This window comes from Meles meles, chromosome 15 (genome assembly GCF_922984935.1).
Source record: "Meles meles chromosome 15, mMelMel3.1 paternal haplotype, whole genome shotgun sequence".
NCBI classification, from domain to species: Eukaryota; Metazoa; Chordata; class Mammalia; order Carnivora; family Mustelidae; genus Meles; species Meles meles.
In genome coordinates, this window is record NC_060080.1 from 66,936,224 (window position 1) to 66,953,436 (window position 17,213).

Here is a 17,213-nt window from a genome sequence, read left to right on the forward strand (position 1 = left end):
ATAAATTAAAAAATTAAAAAAAAATTATCAAAGACAGCTTGCTAGAAGGAGGTCAGCCTTTGTTCCAGTAACACCATCAAATGATTGGATGAAGCCCCCTCACATTATGGAGAGTAATCTGACTCACTCAGAGTCCTTTGGTTTATGTGTTAATCATATCCAAAGAAACACCTTCATAGAACATTCAGAATAAATTTGACCAAATGTCTGTGCACTGTGGTCCATCAAAACTGACACACAAAATTAAACATCATAACTAGCGTTTCTTAATCTAGGTCCACGGATATTTTGGGGGGTCTGTGATCACTTAGGAATTTTAATTTTGTGTTTTCATTTCAGTAATTTAAATTTTTTTTCAGGAGGTGGTAATAAAATTCTTTTGCAATAATAATTCACAATTGAGGAATTTTTAAATTTATTTATAGACTGAGGCTAGTTTCTTAAGTTTTGGGTTTTTTTTTTTAAAGATTTTATTTATTTATTTGACAGACAAAGATCACAAGTAGGCAGAGAGGCAGGCAAAGAGAGAAGAGGAAGCACAATCTCTGCTGAGCAGAGAGCCTCATGCGGGCTCAATCCCAGGACCCTGGGATCATGACCTGAGCTAAAGGCAGAGGCATTAACCCACTGAGCCACACAGGCGCCCCTAAGGCTAGTTTCTTTTTTTTTTTTTTTTAATTTATTTCTTATGTTTTTATAAACATATAATGTATTTTTATCCCCAGGGGTACAGGTCTGTGAATCACCAGGTTTACACACTTCATAGCACTCACCATAGCACATACCTTCCCCAATGTCCATAACCCCCCTCTCCCTCTCCCAACTCCCCCTTCCCTCAGCAACCCTCAGTTTGTTTTGTGAGATTAAGAGTCACTTGTGGTTTGTCTCCCTCCCAATCCCATCTTGTTTCATTTATTCTTCTCCTATCCCCCTAGCCCCCCATGTTGCATCTCCACGTCCTCATATCAGGGAGATCATAAGATAGTTGTCTTTCTCTGATTGACTTATTTCACTAAGCATGATACCCTCTAGTTCCATCCACGTCGTCACAAATGGCAAGATTTCATTTCTTTTGATGGCTGCATAGTATTCCATTGTGTATATATACCACATCTTCTTTATCCATTCATCTGTTGATGGACATCTAGGTTCTTTCCATAGTTTGGCTATTGTAGACATTGCTGCTATAAACATTCGGGTGCACGTGCCCCTTCGGATCACTATATTTGTATCTTTAGGGTAAATATCCAGTAGTGCAATTGCTGGGTCATAGGCTAGTTCTATATTCAAATTTTGAGGAACCTCCATGCTGTTTTCTAGAGTGGTTACTCCAGCTTGCATTCCCACCAACAGTGTAGGAGGGTTCCCCTTTCTCTGCCTCCTCGCAAGCATCTGTCATTTCCTGACTTGTTAATTTTAGCCATTCTGACTGGTGTGAGGTGATATCTCATTGTGATTTTGATTTGTATTTCCCTGATGCCGAGTGATGTGGAGCACTTTTTCATGTGTCTGTTGGCCATCTGGATGTCTTCTTTGCAGAAATGTCTGTTCATGCCCTCTGCCCATTTCTTGATTGGATTGTTTGTTCTTTGGGTGTTGAATTCGCTAAGTTCCTTATAAATTTTGGACACTGGCCCTTTATCTGATATGTCGTTTGCAAATATCTTCTCCCATTCTGTCAGTTGTCTTTTGGTTTTGTTAACTATTTCCTTTGCTGTGCAAAAGCTTTTGATCTTGATGAAATCCCAGTAGTTCATTTTTGCCCTTGCTTCCCTTGCCTTTGGCGATGTTCCTAGGAAGATGTTGCTGCGGCTGAGGTCGAAGAGGTTGCTGCCTGTGTTCTCCTCAAGGATTTGGATGGATTCCTTTCTCACGTTGAGGTCCTTCATCCATTTTGAATCTATTTTCATGTGTGGTGTAAGGAAGTGGTCCAATTTCATTTTTCTGCATGTGGCTGTCCAATTTTCCCAGCACCATTTATTGAAGAGGCTGTCTTTTTTCCATTGGACATTCTTTCCTTTGTTGAAGATTAGTTGACCATAGAGTTGGTCTATTCTGGGCTCTCTGTTCTGTTCCATTGATCTATGTGTCTGTTTTTGTGCCAGTACCATGCTGTCTTGATGATGACAGCTTTGTAATAGAGCTTGAAGTCCGGAATTGTGATGCCACCAACTTTGGCTTTCTTTTTCAATATTCCTTTGGCTATTCGAGGTCTTTTCTGGTTCCATATAAATTTGAGGATTATTTGTTCCATTTCTTTGAAAAAAATGGATGGGATTTTGATAGGGATTGCATTAAATGTGTAGATTGCTTTAGGTAGCATAGACATTTTCACAATATTTATTCTTCCAATCCAGGAGCATGGAACATTTTTCCATTTCTTTGTGTCTTCCTCAATTTCTTTCATGAGTACTTTATAGTTTTCTGCATATAGATTCTTAGCCTCTTTGGTTAGGTTTATTCCTAGGTATCTTATAGTTTTGGGTGCAATTGTAAATGGGATTGACTCCTTAATTTCTCTTTCTTCTGTCTTGTTGGTGTAGAGAAATGCAACTGATTTCTATGCATTGATTTTATATCCTGACACTTTACTGAATTCCTGTACAAGTCCTAGCAGTTTTGGAGTGGAGTCTTTTGGGTTTCCCACATAGAGTATCGTAGCATCTGCGAAGAGTGATAGTTTGACTTCTTCTTTGCCGATTTGGATGCCTTTAATTTCTTTTTGTTGTCTGATTGCTGAGGCTAGGACTTCTAGTACTATGTTGAATAGCAGTGGTGATAATGGACATCCCTCTGTGTTCCTGACCTTAGTGGAAAAGCTTTCAGTTTTTCTCCATTGAGAATGATATTTGCGGTGGGTTTTTCATAGATGGCTTTGATAATATTGAGGTATGTGCCCTCTATCCCTACACTTTGAAGAGTTTTGATCAGGAAGGGATGCCGTACTTTGTCAAATGCTTTTTCAGCATCGATTGAGAGTATCATATGGTTCTTGTTCTTTCTTTTATTAATGTGTTGTATCACATTGATTGATTTGCGGATGTTGAACCAACCTTGCAGCCCTGGAATAAATCCCACTTGGTCGTGGTGAATAATCCTTTTAATGTACTGTTGAATCCTATTGGCTAGTATTTTGGTGAGAATTTTTGCATCTGTGTTCATCAAGGATATTGGTCTGTAGTTCTCTTTTTTGGTGGGATCCTTGTCTGGTTTTGGGATCAAGGTGATGCTTGCCTCATAAAATGAGTTTGGAAGTTTTCCTTCCATTTCTATTTTTTGGAACAGTTTCAGGAGAATAGGAATGAGTTCTTCTTTAAATGTTTGGTAGAATTCCCCTGGGAAGCCGTCTGGCCCTGGGCTTTTGTTTGTTTGGAGATTTTTGATGACTGTTTCAATCTCCTTACTGGTTATGGTCCTGTTCAGGTTTTCTATTTCTTCCTGGTTCAGTTGTGGTAGTTTATATGTCTCTAGGAATGCATCCATTTCTTCCAGATTGTCAAATTTGTTGGCGTAGAGTTGTTCACAGTATGTTCTTTTTTTTTTTTTTAAATATTTTATTTATTTGATAGAGAGAAATCACAACTAGGCAGAGAGGCAGGCAGAGAGAGAGGAGGAAGCAGGCTCCCTGCGGAACAGAGAGCCCGATGCGGGGCTCGATCCCAGGACCCTGAGATCACGACGTGAGCCGAAGGCAGAGGCTTTAACCCACTGAGCCACCCAGGCGCCCCTCATAGTATGTTCTTATAATTGTCTGTATTTCTTTGGTGTTAGTTGTGATCTCTCCTCTTTCATTCATGATTTTATTTATTTGGGTCCTTTCTCTTTTCTTTTTGATAAGTCTGGCCAGGGGTTTATCAGTCTTATTAATTCTTTCAAAGAACCAGCTCCTACTTTCGTTGATTTGTTCTATTTTTTTTTTTTTTTTTTTTTTTTTGGTTTCTGTTTCATTGATTTCTGCTCTGATCTTTATGATTTCTCTTCTCCTCCTGGGTTTAGGGTTTCTTTCTTGTTCTTTCTCCAGCTCCTTTAGGTGTAGGGTTAGGTTGTGTACTTGAGACCTTTCTTGTTTCTTGAGAAAGGCTTGTACTGCTATATATTTTCCTCTCAGGACTGCCTTTGCTGTGTCCCACAGATTTTGAACTGTTGTGTTTTCATTATCATTCGTTTCCATGAATTTTTTCAATTCTTCTTTAATTTCCTGGTTGACCCATTCATTCTTTAGACGGATGCTGCTTAGTCTCCACGTATTTGGGTTCTTTCCAAATTTCCTCTTGTGATTGAGTTCTAGCTTCAGAGCATTGTGGTCTGAAAATATGCAGGGAATGATCCCAATCTTTTGATAACGATTGAGAGCTGATTTAGGACCCAGGATGTGATCTATTCTGGAGAATGTTCCATGTGCACTAGAGAAGAATGTGTATTCTGTTGCTTTGGGATGAAATGTTCTGAATATATCTGTGATGTCCATCTGGTCCAGTGTGTCATTTAAGGCCTTTATTTCCTTGTTGATCTTTTGCTTGGATGATCTGTCCATTTCAGTGAGGGGAGTGTTAAAGTCCCCTATATTATTGTATTATTATTGATGTGTTTCTTTGATTGTTATTAATTGGTTTATATAGTTGGCTGCTCCCACGTTAGGGGCATAGATATTTAAAATTGTTAGATCTTCTTGTTGGACAGACCCTCTGAGTATGATATAGTGTCCTTCCTCATCTCTTATTATAGTCTTTGGCTTAAAATCTAATTGATCTGATATAAGGATTGCCACCCCAGCTTTCTTCTGATGCCCATTAGCATGGTAAATTGTTTTCCATCCCCTCACTTTAAATCTGGAGGTGTCTTTGCGTCTAAAATGAGTTTCTTGTAAAAATATGGAGCACTTCACGAATTTGCGTGTCATCCTTGCACAGGGGCCATGCTAATCTTCTCTGTATCGTTCCAATTTTAGTATATGTGCTGCCAAAGCGAGCACCTAAGGCTAGCTTCTTAAGTCACTTTCTCATACTGGGTCTTTGGACTCTTAGGATATCTGTAGAGTAATCCTCAGGTACTCTTTTTTTTTTTTTTTTTTAAGATTTTATTTATTTGAGAGAGAGCACAAGCAGTGGGAGTGGCACGCAGAGGGACAAGCAGGCTTCCTACTGAGCAGGGACTTGATCCCTTGACCCTGGGACCATGACCTGAGCTGAAGGTAGATGCTTAACTAACTGAGCTACCCAGGTGTACCAAATCCTCAGATTGGTAATTTCAGTTTTTAAAAACATTGTCACTACCTTATTTCAGCTTGAAAAACAGTAAAATAGGCTATCCAAATCATAAAAGGAATTGAAACAGATAGCATTTGCATTTTAGAAGGATTGAATTTGGGGCCAGAATAGAGATAGAAACAGTATTGTTGTTGAAGTGATATGGAAGACAGATAGCATGGAAATAATGGAACTTGATTACCAACTTGATAGGAAGAATGAGAAAGGGATTACTGGGATGACTACTTTTTACTTGGGTAAGGAGCAGATGGTAGTGCCCTTAGTAAGAAGACATTACAGGAAGATAAAAATTTAAGGGGAGGGGAAGTGTAGAAAATAAGTTCTGAGTTAATTTTGGAGTGTCTGTTGAACAGTGATATTCATAAGTTTGGTGCTCCGGGGAAATGTCTAAAGTAGAGAGAGATATGGGAATTTGCTTTTGAGTTTATAATAAAAACTAAAGACATGGTTGTCAGAAAAAAATACAGAAGGGGGCCATTGATAGATCCTAGGAAACAGCAGCACAGCAATATTAAAAGGCTGGAAATTTGAGAAAAGTAGGAAAATTCATAAGGCTACTGGGAGGACATCACTAAGGGAGTCAGTTAAAGATGAATGCAAGTATTGTCATGTAAGGTTGATGGCTTATTTGAGATTTGGAAAGCACCTATTTGTAGTGGAGCCAATCAGCATAGTTGGATAATTTACCCAGTGCTGCTTTGCTGCTCAGAAACTGACAAAAAGATCTGTAGAGTTTACTCAAAATTGGCAATAGATAGTGTCGGCCTATGTAGGGCAGGATATCCAGGTGAGCGGCTGAAATGAACAGAGTGTGAGCATTAAAATGAAGAGGAAAAAAAAAAAAAAATAAATAAATAAAATGAAGAGGAAATCAAGTGTCATCAGGAGGAGGCTGATAGACTGGAGGTTGCAGTAGGATGAAGGAAGAGCAGGATTAGAAGGTGAAAAGGGGTGGAATAGGAGGTTGAAGTCAGAGAGCACTTTCAGAATTTGAGATTTTGAAGGTTGCAATTCTGAATGATGATTTAGGGCCAGGATTAGACCCTGCTAATGGGTGGGTAAAATGGAATAGAGTGAAAATAACTAAAGTTGAGAAAGAATTTATTTCCTTATTCTTTGTAAGGTTAATGATCTCTTGATTAAGACTAGAGGTAGAAATGAGTATTTTGAAAACTGGGAAATAAGTAGCTAATTTTAAGAGTTATAATTAAAGAAAAATTTAATAGGAAGGAAGAAGACTAGCAATTTTAATTTTTCATATTAGTATGCTGCTTGTTTTAACATCAGACTTTGTGAAATATCTCAATAGTCTTTGAGGAAATTTTAGACAATGGTATATTCTTTTTTTTTTTTTAAAGATTTTATTTATTTGACAGAGAGAGATCACAAGTAGGCAGAGAGGCAGGCAGAGAGAGAATGGAGGAAGCAGGCTCCCCGCTTGAGCAGAGAGCCTGACATGGGGCTAGATCCCAGGACTCTGGGATCATGACCTGAGCCGAAGGCAGAGGCTTTAACCCACTCAGCCACCCAGGCGCCCCGACAATAGTGTATTCTTTTTTTTTTTTTTAAGATTTTATTTATTTATTTGACAGAGAGAGATCACAAGTAGATAGAGGGGCAGGCAGAGAGAGAGAGAGAGGGAAGCAGACTCCCTGTTGAGCAGAGAGCCCCATGTGGGACTCGATCCCAGGACCCCGAGATCATGACCTGAGCCAAAGGCAGCGGCTTAACCCACTGAGCCACCCAGGCGCCCCACAATGGTGTATTCTTAATGTAATTTACTTTCCTAGTGAAGGCTAGGAAAAAAAATGGTGAACTTCATGTTTTTCTTGACAACATGACTATTTTTTTTCCTTGGGTGGTAAAGGACCAAGGAAGATAGTTCAGTTTTAGGTGTTGGGTCCTACTCATTGTTTAAGACTTGGATTACTACAGAGTTGTGGAGGATAAGAAAAAATTGTGGAGAAAAACCAATGGAGGCAGTATTCCAATTTATTTTTGCCAAGACTGGTTAAAAAAAGGTAAACCACAGTAAATTCTCTGTTAACCTGAATGTTGAAGGAAAATGGAATGTTGAGTTTTCTCATAATTGAAAGTTATTTTATTTTTTCCAACTCTGTGGTTTAAATCTTTGCAAATGAATTAAATTGTATTTCCACATTTGTAAATAGAATACATGTTATTTGTTTTAAACCTGTCTTTGTCTTAAGTATTGAATATATATAACCAAGATGAATCTATAATGAATGGTGAATGATCCCAAGTATGTATTTGAAAGCAAATCTCTTATTATTAGCTAGGGTTTTTTTTCTTTTTCAATTTTTATGAATTTTATTTAATTTATTTATTTATTTTTAGTGAGTGAGAGAATGTGTCTGTTAGTGTGGGTAGATTAGGGAGCCCTACTGCTTAGAAGTTAGTTAGAAGTTAGTTTTGGGGGTGGCTCATTTGGTTAAGTGTCTGCGTTTGGCTCAGGTCATGATCCCAGGGTCCTGGGATTTAGCCCCACATCAGGCTCCCTGCCTAATGGGGAGCCTGCTTCTCCCTCTGCCCAACCCCCTGCTCATGCACTCTCTCTCTCTTGCTCTTTCACTCTCTCAAGTAAAAAATCTTTATTAAAAAAAAAAAGTTAGTTTTGGCCTCTAGAGGTATAGATAGGAAGGGAAATCAAGAGGAGGAAGTTAGATTTTTTAATCGATTTTATTTATTTGTTTGAGAGAGAGTGAACAGGTACATGCACAGGAAGGAAAGGTGGGAGGAGGTAGAGGGACAAGCAGACTACACTGAGCGTGGTGCCCAATGTGGGTCTAGTGCAGGGTTCAACCCCATGACCCTGAGATCATGACCTGAGCTGAAACCAAGAGTCAGACACTTTACCCACTGAGCCACCAGGCACCCCAGTAAGTTCAAATTCAAACCTTGAAGAATCATTAAACTTGGGCAGCCATAGATGAGCAGAGGAGGGTATTTTAAGCTAGGGAATCAACATGAGGTAAAAGCATATTATATATATGTTTTAGGAGGTGGTGAAGAGACTATCTTTGCTAGAGGATCCATCCCAAATTGGGAAATAGAATATAAATGTGCATAGTTAGAGTAGACCAGATTATGGGAAACTTGAAAAATAACCAGTATAATTTAGGCTGCACATGGCAGGCATTGTAGAGCCATTTAAAATTACTTATTAGGGAATTAAAAGTATTAGGAAAATCACTTTGCCATTAGTTTGTAGAGTAGATTGATTATTGACTTTATTTGTTCATCCTATATTTATTAAGCATACATTATGTATACTATTGCAATACTGAAACTACAGAAATCAGTGAAACTTATAATTGTATTAGTGCTTGGAACAAAGATGAGGAATAGGGAGGAACAAGTAAGTGCTAGTAGAAGATAGATGGGTAGTGATGGGTAGCAGTCTGTCCTTATGATCATGAGGTTCAAGTTGGGGTAGGATGTATGAGTGGAGAAGAAGGAGCAAATTCAAGAAATTACAGAGAAATTGATGAAATTCTAGATATAGTGTGTGAAAGGGAGGAATGAGAGATGATATGCCAAGGTAAAAGCTGAGCAGACAGACTGAAAATTATGTATTTCCCTAGAAAAGAGAATGTTAAGTTTGGATATTTAATTTTGTGTGAGGAAAATAAGGACATTTATTTTATTTAACTTGCAACTGAAAACATTTAAATGTGTAATACAGCAATGTGTTTTGACAATGATGCCTAATTTATATGAGAAACGTTTCAATACCTATGCATTTGTACTCTTGTTTACGTTTTCGTTGCTGTTAGTACATATTTTGTTTTTTAATTTAGCGATATGGTTTTGAGAATGTGTTATTAATATTCTTTCAGACTGTCAGAATGCTTTAAAATGTGCATTTGTAGGATCTAACTTATCCAGGAGATTTAACAATTCCGAAAATATTAAGTTGCACTTTTACCTCTCAGTTGTTAGAAGTTAGCCATCTTTATGTTACACTTTTTTTTTTTTTTAAGATTTACCTATTTATTTGACAGAGAGAGACACAGCCAGAGAGGGAGCACAAACAGGGGGAGTGGGAGAGGGAGAAGCAGGCTTCCCGCTGAACAGGGAGCCCAGTGTGGGGCTCGATCCCAGCACCCTGGGATCATGACCTTAGCCGAAAGCATGCGCTTAACTGACTGAGCCCCCCAGATCTCCCTGTGTTATACTTCTATTAACTATACTGATTCAGAGTTTTTGTCTGTGCTTACAGAAAGAGCTCAGGCCATGTGTTTTTGAGCAGTGCTATTCTCAATAAATTTTTCTGTTATCTGAGAGTATTCATATAATTATTCTGTTTTTCTGAAAAATAGTCTGTTACTGAGTTATTTATTCTAGAGGAGAATTTTGGTCTTTGTATAGTTCCTCAGGAGTTTTGTTTTTATTTTTGTTTTAATTCTGCAATGCATAAATTAAGTCTAGTATTTATTGAGTGTTGCACATTTTTCTTTTGACTTTCCTATTATCCAGGGCGCCTGGGTGGCTCAGTCGTTAAGCATGTCTGCCTTCAGCTAGGGTCTTGATCCTAGGGTCCTGGGATGGGCCTGGATCTGGCTCCCCCTGCTTGCATCAGGCTCCCTGCTCTGTGGCAAGCCTGCTTCTCCCTTTCTCACTCCCAGTGCTTGTGTTCCCTCTCTTATTCTCTATCAAATAAATAAATAAAATCTTAAAAAAAAAAGAGTATCCATCAATTTTGTGTTCCCAGCTGCTTTCAAAATATTCTAAAATATTATGTCATTTATTCTTCTGTTTTCTAAAAATCAGGGACCCATTTTATTAAATTGGAGATCCCTAAAACAGTTCATTTCTCTAGAACCATTTATAGACCATGCTGCAAAGTCTTTAACTTGTCTATTAATAATTCCTTACCTCCCTACTTGAATCTCTAGAACTGATTGGATTTGGAGCAATTACTACTCCAAAATACTGACTAAAACAAATTTAAAACATACTATAATAAGATTTAAAGACAATGGGTGAAAGTAGTCTTCACTACCTTCTTCACTATCTTCACTATCAAGTCATCATTGATGCTTGTTGATTTTATAAACTTTATTTTAGTTATTGGGCATGTGGGTAACCGCCATGCAAAAGAAGGTTCTCCTACTTTATGAAGACAATGATTAGCCATAATACCAAGTCCTCAGGTCTCCATACCTACAACAGGAATTGATTTGCCTGATACAGTGGATCTTAAAGTGAGACCTAATGGACCCCTGCTAGTCTGTGAGGTCAGAATTATTTTTATATAATATAAGATGTCATCTGCCTTTTTTGCCTGTTTTGAAAAAAAAAATGATAGTGCAAAAGCAAAGATGGGTAAAACTGCTGACACCTTAGCATGAATCAAGGAGTGGTACCAAGTTGTACTGATAGTCATTTATTCTTCACACTGTGCGCTTCGAGCTAAAAAGAAATGAAGTTTCACTTTAAAATTGTTCTTGGTGAAGCAGTAGAAGTTATTGTATCAAGTCCTGATCCTTGTGTATATTTTTTGTAATATTCTATAGGACAAAATGGGAAGTATGTATAAAACACTTCTGTTGCATAATAAAATGTGATGATTATCTCAAGGAAGAGTACTTATAATTTTTTTCTTGAGTTGCAAGTCTCTGTTTTGTTTTTATTTGAAAAAATGAGTAACAAACTTATTATTCAGGCTTGATTATTGGGCAGACTTTTTTTCAAAAATGAACAAAGTGAGCCTGCCATTTCAAGAATAACAACTGATTGTGTTGTCTGTGATAAAATTTGATTTACAGAAAACTTTAAAAGACACTTCTGATGAGATTGGAGGTGATATTAATCAAGGTGATTTTTTATATTGAGTAATAAAATGTTCAGTGTTTGGAAAATACATATAACTCAGTAAACAAATATCTTCAAATGACCATTCATAATAAGAAAATCACACACATGTAAAACATGTATTCAATATGCCAGATAGATCAATGGATTTTAATGTTTAACAACAAGAATTCACTGATAGCATTTCAGATTCTATATTGCAACCAGCCTTTAAGAAAGTACTACTCTACTGAAGTGTGGTAGTACCAAAGAAGAATATCAGTAATTATCTGAAAGGGCTAGCTGTTAAAATATTCTGCATATTTGTGAGAGGTCAATTTTCTTCAAAGATTTTGAACAAAATAATATGTCACAACACATTGAATGCGGAAGCAGATTTAAGAATCCACATGTTTTCTACTAAGCTAAACATTAAAGAGGTTTACAAAGTTGTAAAAGATAATTTTTTTCTGTTTTTGGAAAAGATAATTATCATAAAATGCTCTTTGTGTTAACTACATGGGTTTGTTATTTTTGCTGGCTTCTTAATTTTAATTTCTAACAGTAAATATATAGATACAACTTATCTAAACAAAAGCTCTTTAGACTCCTCAATAATGTTTAAGAGTGGAAAAAAGGGGTTCTCAAACTGAAAAGTTGGAAAACTGCTAGCTTAATGTTTGACGGGCCCATGTGGCTCATTATAAGAAGTAATTGTAGACAGATATTCAGTCATTTTATCCAATTCAGATAAAATCAAAGTTAAATAAATGTTAGTATTGGATTTTTGTTCTTTTTGTGTCCATTTGCAAATTTTAAATTAAAACATTAGTTCCCTTTGTTAAATCAGTGAGTATATTGCTGTCTTGCTAGCTCAGTCATGGGCAAACTAGAAAATGTCATAGATATTTTTCAACTTTTGAAGAGGTAACTTAACATACCTAAAATTACGAGAAAGCACATGAAGATCCACACTGTGGAGATCTCTGTCTGGTGATTATGTGTTACATACCTCTCCAAAAATGACTGCTCAGTCTTTGTAAAGATCAAATTAGTTAATATATCTGAAAATATCCTATAGATATGTACAAGATTGTATTAATACTAGGTTTCATTTTTGATTTGAGGAGGGAAAGAAATTGAAGTGAAGGGATACTTTTTTAAAAACCATTTATTTCCCTGATATACTCAAGGCTGAGACAGCTTACTATTTGGATGACCCTATATGGTGATGATGCTTACCCAGTTAATTAGTTTTCATAAAGCAGTCATTATGGTATATGCACTTTTGAAGTTAGATATGCAAGTACTTATTTCAGATGTTTCATAGGGACATGCAAATATTGTGTAGTTATATGTTACCATGTAAAATATCTTAAAATTTTTTTAAAAATCTGTTACAACTAGTTTTATATTAGAATGACATGATCAAAAACATGAACACATGTAGTTGTTAAGGAACAGCACTAAACAGATGGTCCAGGAGGACACATAACAGGCTTTCAGTCTGGGTAGAAGAGCATAAAGCCATTAAAACTATCAGATTTCTGTTTTTCATAGATATTAGTCAATGAATAAGTAAAGACATAGTCCTTCGTTATATAAGGACCAAATCTTCAAATATTAGTGTTAACTAAATTTCTCTTCATCTTTTACCCTAATTTAAAAATTATGGTATACAGTGGTAGATAATACTATTGCCTGCTTATTAAAATTAATGCATCTTGTCATATGTAGGTCATTTTATAAATGTGAAATTGCTTGAAGCCCTCTTTTACTGCCATGTTACATTTAACTTCTGGCTGGACAGATTTGAACTATATTGCTAGGCTCTTTGCCTTTAAAGCATTTCTCAGTTTTCATCTTATAAAAGGAAATGGTTGATCTGGGATTATGTTGACTTGGAAATAGCTACGTATGATTAGAAAGTTACTTGCTCCCATTTCATATGTGTATCATTTAGTAGCTAGACTTTTATTTTAGAAAAAGGTCTTTCCAAAGATAAATTCTTAAAAATGCTTTCAAAAAGAGTTTAATCAAAACCGTATTAATCATAACTCTATATTCTGAATTAATCTTGTTTAGCATTTTAAGTAGTAGACATGACGGAAAGACAGAATATTTAGAATATTTAATAGATTATAATTTCTTTTTAGAGAATTCTGGATTCATACTATACCCCATTTGTTTAAATTACTGTACTGTAACTTTTATTGTAAGAATTTGAAAAGCGCCTTAAAATACAGGCAGGAATGTAGTGCTTTCTGTCTTTACATGGAATGCATACCTTTCACAGATGAAATTTTTTATATTCTTTTATTTTCTTAAGTTTATTCATAGTCTGATAAACGTTTTATGACTCTGAATCTCTTGCACTGAATCCTACATGTATAGTCTCATTAAATGTGCTTCAGCTAAGTAACAGATACAATTATCTTTTTTCCTAGAAGTAAATAAAATGGACAGTCTTCATGAAACTGTTTTTTTTCAATGGGTGTCTTTACTCTCTTTAAAAATGTTTTACATAGTTGAAAGATTAGCTAATATTAAAAGGTTCATAGTGGGGGTCCCTGGGTGGCCGTGTGAATTAAGCATCTGCCTTAACTCAGGTCCTCATCTCAGGGTCTTAGAATGGAGCCCCTACTCCTCTGGCTCCCTGCTCAGCAGGGAGTGTTCCTTGTTCCTCCCTATCCCTTTGCCCTTTCCCCACCCAACTAGTACCTGCCTTGCTCACTTGCTCTCTCAAGTAAATAAAATCTCTAAAAAAATAAATAAATAAAAGGTTAATAGTGAAAGATGGTAATCCCTCCCCTAACTTACCTCTCAGTTCTGTTTCTTAGAGTGAAAACTTAACTTTTAAAAAGCAATTTCTAATGTCATTTTGTCCCATTTATAGTGATAATGTGCCCACTCTTGTATTTCTTAATTTATCCCTTTTAGAGATACTTCTGGATAATGGTAGATGAGATTTTAGCTTTTTTTTTTTTTTTTTTTTTGCCATTTCTATATCTTCTTATCCTGTCCGTCTATACTTAATTTTCAGTAAGTCTATGCTTAAAGAATCAGCTATCTTTCATCGGAGTGGAGATTAGGACTTTTCCGGCAGTTTCATCTGAGGGTAGTCCATAACTCTTACGTAAAGAGATTGCATTCTTGGGGTGAAAGGGCCTGTTTTCCCTGATCCGAACATACGTCATTATGACCCTAACTCAAATTAGGCATGAATCAAATGAGAAACCCAAGCCTTGTAATTGAAAGTTTATTGCTCTCTAGGTCCATGCTTAAAGTGCTTAGCAGTAATCCTGGTCTCCCAAGTCTGAAAAGTTTATGGATAGGCTGTGATGTATTATTCAGATTGTAAACAAGGAGGAACTATCTGTTTGTATACTAAAATAACTCTTGGTAGGTACAGTGTGGTTAGAAACTAAAACTGAGACTTGAATACCAAGTATCGGTCTGTTCTACCAAAGAACTGCACTTTTCTATTGGATTTCCAAATGAGTCTACTAGATCATAGAAATCCCCTCAAATCCCATGTACTCAAAGCAAAGATTTATAAACACAAATCTGTTTATAAACAGATGCAGGAAACTTTCATTCCCCTATCTTTAACAATCCCGGTTGAATGTGAGGTTAATTTCAGGTGTTAAAGTACTTTTCTGCAAATTTTTCAAAATACTGTCTCTTGCTTTTCTAAGTTGCATTTTTTAATTTTTCCCAGATTGCTAAAATAATTTCTTCTGATATCCCTAGTATATAAAAACTAAACTGTTCTCTCTTTTTATATTCAAGATTGTCTTGTTTGAAGGACTCTCTGAAAGGCTAAAAATATTAAACTTATAAATAAAAGTTTCTTTACAAAAAGTTCTTAAAAGATTTTGAGCAAACCAAAATTCTAAATTCTTAAAAGTTGCTAATTCTTCTTTTTTTTTTTAAGATTTTATTTTTTATATGACAGAGAGAGATCACAAGTAGGCAGAAAGGCAGGCAGAGAGAGAGAGAGGAGGAAGCAGGCTCCCTGCAGAGCAGAGAGCCCGATATGGGGCTGGATCCCAGGACCCTGGGATCATGACCTGAGCCAAAGGCAGAGGCTTTAACCCACTGAGCCACCCAGGTGCCCCAAAACTTGCTAATTCTTAGAAGAGCTTTATACAAAGGAGGCCAAAGGCTTTTCTGACAACTGAATATATTTTGAAATACCATGTGAGGAATGTTGGGCATAAAAATTTTTAAAAGAACCTTTAAAACTTTAATAAATATATCAACTTAAAGAATGCAGGGAAATATAGTAACAACTGTCAAGGACAAAGGTAATATTTACATTATAAAATTTGTTAAAGTGTAAGTGAAATCACTCATGTTTATTAGACTATCATGCATGCATTTCAAAGTATAATCTAGATTATATATTGTCATGTAATAATGGGTTCGCATTATAAATTTGTACAGTATATATATGTGTGTGTATATATTTATTTATTTAAAGATTTTACTTATTCGTTTGAGAGACAGAGAACACTAGCAGGGGAGAGGCAGAGGCAGTGGGAGAAGATGACTCCCCTCATGCAGGGCTCAGTCCCAGGACCTGGAGATCACAACCTGAGCTGAAGGCAGATGCTTAAACATCCGAGCCACCTAGCACCCCATATATCCCTTTAGTAGTAATATTGAAATCTTCCTTTTTTCTTTTTAAGAAGATTTTATTTATTTATTTGTCAGAGAGAGAGAGCACAAGAAGAGGAGGTGGCAGGCAGAGCAGGCAGAAGGAGAAGCAGGCTAGCAGGTTCCCCGCCAACCGAGGAGCCTGACGCAGGACTGGATCCTAAGACCCTGGGATCATGACTTGAGCCAAAGACAGATGCTTAACTGACTTAGCCACCCAGGCATCCCAATACTGAAATCTTTCTTAAATACTCGTTGTCAGAATTAAAAGTCTGGGTTTATTAAAATATAAAAGGCTTTTTAGGTCTATTATCAGTATATGACTAGGAGGTAGTCACAGGTGAGAGGTAGGTAAGGGGATTCAGATACAGAGCAAGGAAAATAAAAATAAAAAGAAGGCTAGAGAGATATTTACTGACTCTCTATGATTACAAGTGAAATTTACATAATTGTAGGTTTACCTAGCATTTTGTTACTATAGTTGTTCTGACTCTCCTCTCCCAATTACAATTATCCGTATACTTTTCTCCACAATGGTAATTGACTAAACTCTGCTTTTATGCATTGAGTAATATGGCCACAGTAGGTACTCAATGAGTCTTTGTTTAACTTATTAAATGTATCAGAGTTGATTATACAAAACAAGATTTTCCCTTCAGCATTCTGTGTTTTTAACCACGACTTCCTGCCCATGCTGCTGTTTGTCTTTGTTTGCCATCACACATAATCTGACTTCTGCAATACAGTCTCCTTTTTTTTTTTTAAGTAACTGGTTCTGGTTGGTGCTTTTACCTTGGAGGCCCGCTTCTCCGGTTATACTCATTTGCCTTGGGCTACTCCTTAATTCCCTTGCACTAAGCATAAATCAGTCACAGGTCAGATTGGGCTTGTCTTTCTTACTACTATTATTCCTTGTTCTGTATATCTCAAATTGTAGGTTAGGACTCTGTTATTCAGCTGATCTTTGGGACATGAACCTTCATGGGGAGTCTCTATTCTGGGCTGCCAAATGAGTTGTTAGCTTGGAGAATGTCATCTCATAACTCTTATTAGGAAGCAGCTATTTTGGAAACACTATGCTTAGTCGATTACTTATTTTTATTTATTCAAACAATGTTGTTAGGATATATACTAATTTTTAGAGATTAAAAATGTGAATAATGGGGTGTCTGGGTGGCTCAGAGGGTTAAGCCTCTGCCTTCTGCCTGGGCCATGATCTCAGGGTCCTGGGATCGGCCATGATCTCAGGGTCCGGGGATCAAGCCCCACATCGGACTCTCTGCTCAGCAGGGAGCCTGCTTCTCCCTCTCTCGCCTACTTGTGATCTCTGTCAAATAAATAAATAAAATCTAAAAAAAAAATGTGAATAAGCATGATTTCTGCTGTCATGATACTTATAGTCAGGTGAGAAAGCGAGAGGTATGAAGATAATTAAATATCAGAAGGCCTATGTACCAAAAAGAGGGT

General features: G+C 36.6%; 1 protein-coding gene and 1 non-coding gene across 6 annotated transcripts in view; one reads left to right on the plus strand and one right to left on the minus strand.

Moving 5' to 3' along the window:
• The window catches only part of CCDC88A (coiled-coil domain containing 88A), a 125,926-nt gene that overhangs the window by 10,897 nt on the left and 97,816 nt on the right, over positions 1 to 17,213 (plus strand). The gene's annotated exons all lie outside the window — the stretch shown is intronic.
• On the minus strand, positions 4,866 to 4,972 carry LOC123926238. Its single transcript, XR_006815173.1, has one exon. It is a non-coding gene; the product is annotated as a U6 spliceosomal RNA (small nuclear RNA).